Source organism: Pteropus alecto, unplaced genomic scaffold (genome assembly GCF_000325575.1).
Source record: "Pteropus alecto unplaced genomic scaffold, ASM32557v1 scaffold312, whole genome shotgun sequence".
Classification (NCBI taxonomy): Eukaryota; Metazoa; Chordata; class Mammalia; order Chiroptera; family Pteropodidae; genus Pteropus; species Pteropus alecto.
The window spans coordinates 762,592-766,563 of record NW_006433948.1 but is presented as its reverse complement, the minus strand read 5'-3'; positions in this window follow the sequence as shown (position 1 = coordinate 766,563).

Genomic DNA, 3,972 nt, shown 5'->3' with positions numbered 1-3,972 from the left:
CCTGCGTCTTTCTAATAACCAGGAAAAAGCCCTCGACCCAGGGACTTGGAGGTGCCGGGTCTCCCGATCGATGTCTTGCAGGGATGATATTAAGAGACAAAAGCTCTAATCGACAGACAAGAGAGTCAGAGACAAAAGGGAAAAAACGTAGTCCTTGGATTGGTAAATATATTGTATCTTTACTCCAAAGAACCCTTCGCATTTGCACAGCCACGAAACATCAGGTCAGAATAAGAAAAGAAACACAATGTTTGTAAATGTGCATACATTTATCTCTACAGTGTTGTAACGTAGGAAGGAAGGAAAGGAAGACATTTTAACCGAATCTGATCTTGACTTAAATTACACAATTGGGAATGCATTCCTATGCTAGGGAGGAGGATCTTTCAAACAAACGAGATCAAGATTTGGCGTAGTGAAAGCATTAAGACAAGTAGTCTGAACCCCAAGGCAAGCCAGATACTGGTACCCCGGCCCTCACTCCGTAGCTGTGAACTGTACCCTTCACGTTCTTCCTCCCAGGAGTCTTGTAAAATTGGACTGCGTCTTTAACAATTGTTTCTGTTACCTGTACTACACAGGGGGAGAAAAGGGCGAACTTCACGGGGACTTTTGTTCTCGCGTCCCCACCCCATCCTCTACGCCCCATTATGAATCTAGGACCAGCCACTTACTGGCTATGTAAACTTACCTGAGATCAGTGTCCGCGTTTCTAAAATGCGGATGAGATAACAGGAACTCTCTTGAAGATCTGTCTGACTGATTTCGGGGGGAGAGGTATTGATTCTGATTGACTGATACTAACAGTCAACGAGTCACTGCTATGTGCCTAACTGAAAACAAACATACATTGTGAGCTACTGTTTCCACTAAACAGGTGAGGAAAATGGAGGCAGAGAGAAATAAAATGACTTGTCTAAAGTCAGCCAGCCAGTAAATTGATTTTCCACTGTTTAATTAGTGGTTCTTAGTCCTGGCTATGAGTTAGTTATTTATGGTCCTTTTAAAAAAATATACATGCTCAAGTTTAGACCTGGGGATTATGAACGAGTACAAGACAAGTAGTCTGAACCCCAAGGCAAGCCAGATACTGGTACCCCGGCCCTCACTCCGTAGGGATGGCCTTGGCATTGTTTTAAAGTTCCATTAATGAGTCTCACTTGCAACCAAGGTAGAGAATTCCTGGCTTAGACTTATTCAATTAAGTTAGCATATGAACTCTTCCTTATGATGTCTTTATTCAACAAGTATTTACTGAGTGTTCCGTATGTGCCGAGCACTCTGAGCATGCTGGGGATGTATAGGACAGTGAACAAAAGCTCGTGGTTCTGCCCTCACAGTTTACAGTCCAATGGGGAAGATAGATATGAAACAAATTATAATGAGAAATTGGAATAGTTGCTTCCAAGGAAACAAAGAGGATGCTAGGGATAGACGAGACAGCCAGCTTGATGTAGGATGGTCGGCGTTTAAGCCGAGTCCTAGAGTTAGACTCAGCAACGAGTACACTGAACATTCAGGTTATAGGTCAGCAATTAGGGAACAAACCTCTGTTAACCTTGAGAATGAAGGCATCTACTGAGAAGGGTTCTTGGTGGCTAACTGGGCTCAAATTTACGAACAGAGCCTAGCAGCCATGGACCTCTCACTCAAGCTGTGCTTCAGGGAGGAGCCAGCACTGAACTTCTTGCCTGCTAGGTCTTCCTGTCACGTGAGCCAACATTTCTAAAGGAGTTCCAGGAACTGTATTTAAACCAACAGGACTGAGACTTTCCCCATCCAGTTGGAGCTGTGCAGCTATATCCTCATTAGCATCTTCACCGACCAAACCAATCAGCATTTCTGTTCTGCCCAATCAGGACAGTGGCTTTTGGACCAATCGAACTATAGGGAGTTGGAGTCCTCATCTGCATGAGAATGAACCAATCAGTGACTAGGGATGGGGACTTCTCTGTATAAAAGTCAGCTCCCCTCTGGCTCGAGGAGCGCACTCTCGCTTTCCACCAAGGACTGTGTGTCCCCAGCTAGAGCTGTACCACCAAAGCTGACTTCCGGGACCAGAGTGGAGCAGAGTGGAGTTGTCCTGTGTCAGTGGACTGGACTGGAGTGGACTGGTCTTCCTGGAGAGGAAGGGCTGCCTCCCTATAGCTGGGCTGTGCCACAGCCCTGCAGTTTTGCAACTCAGCTATTTGCACTGAATAAGGTTTCCCCCTTCATCACACCGAAAACTAGGGACTCCTATTGGTATTGAATTGGTGCCATCGACCATTGGTGGACACCTCTATCCCTTGGTTGGAATGATAATAGTATAAAATCGTATTTCCAAGGTGATTTTATAAATTTCAAAATTATGGGGTAAAATTATTACGAAATTAATATTCATCGCTGTTCTAAAACCATAGTTGAGTACTTTATAATAAAGAAATCCGAAGCTCTGTGTATTTTTGATAAGACACCACTACTTGTCGAAGTCATTATTGTGTGCACTATAATCATTATGTTATACATCTCCCTTGCAAACATAATGAAAGGTGAATAGGGGAGAGCTTTTTGGTTAGCATTTACGATTAAAAAAAAAAATTCAGCCAGGGCTGTGAGGCACAAAAATTTCCCTGGAGACACATTTTTTTTTTCATTCCCTTGAGGATCATTAGGAAAAAGACAGCCAGCCATCTGCCTAAGATGAAGTAAGAACCACTGTGGAGCTGGAGAAGCAGGCTCTGACAAATATGCGTGAGGACTGCTGAGTGACGGCTGAGGAAAGGCCAAAAAAGACCAAAAAAAAATGGTCATGCTGACTTTAGTGTCAGGGTCATGTGCCAACTGGAAGAAATAGGAGCAAACTGATGACCTATGGCACCACTCAGAGAAGGAACTAATCCAACTTTTCCAACCTCCTGAGTGCTGTCCCTTTGTTTTGCAAAGGGCTGAACAGATGAAAAATTACAAATGTTTGCACTGTTGGCATCTGAATAAAAACAAACCTATTTGTTGCTTTTAACCAAAAAGCAAGAGGGTGAGAGTGATAGAGACTTGCAAGCAAGACCAAGTGAGAGCTCTAACCAGAATAAATAGGTTTTGTTTAATAGCTACATAGAAACCTGAAGCTCATAAATTTTCCTCCATGTGCCTAGGACTACAGAGAGTTGCAGATTTATGAGCTTCATGTTGGAAATCTGTAACTGTATCTTTTACATTATACAACATTTGTTGAAATAGCATTCCAAGGACTGCTTGCTGGATATTAAAGAAAGTCATGAAAGATAATCATCCACCACATTCTTTTTACCTATGCTTACAATTTGCTTCATCCAAAGTGTCTATTTTGATCTCGCAACACTCTTCTGAAGTCGTGCTTTTAGGTAATTCAAAGAAGCCTTGCAAACAGCTTTAACAGAAAGTCTTATCAGCCCTAACAGTGGTATCTGTGCGCCCATCCTTCTGTGGTCCTTTCCACAGACTTGTGTCCTTCTGAAGGCAAAGTTATTCCCCAGGACTGCCGGGGATATTTAAGCTATGCGATGACAATGCTATAGGTACACTGACATAGACATGGAACCATGGAAACTCTCGCCCAGCGTGATCCACTGAAAGAACCTTCAAGAGAACAAGCTGGCAAAAGAATCCATTTCCACCATGTGTGGCATGATGGGGAGAAAAAGAGCTATGTTGGGATGGTCGGACCTCAACTCTGGTTTGCACTCCACCACTGAACTGCCGTGTGAATTTAGATGAGTCACTAACTGTCTCAGGGCCTCAGTTGCCTCATCTGAAAAATGGAATTGAAGCTGACTGCATACCCGAGTCACAGGCTCTTCATGCACGGACAGTGAAATAAGGGCAACAAATACTGATAAAGACACAGAACAGTCTGCAAAGCGTACGATTATTATTATAAGAAATTTCTGCTACATAATAGTCGATTCAAAAAGTCAGATAATCAGAAGAAATTATCAATAGCTACCAAGCACT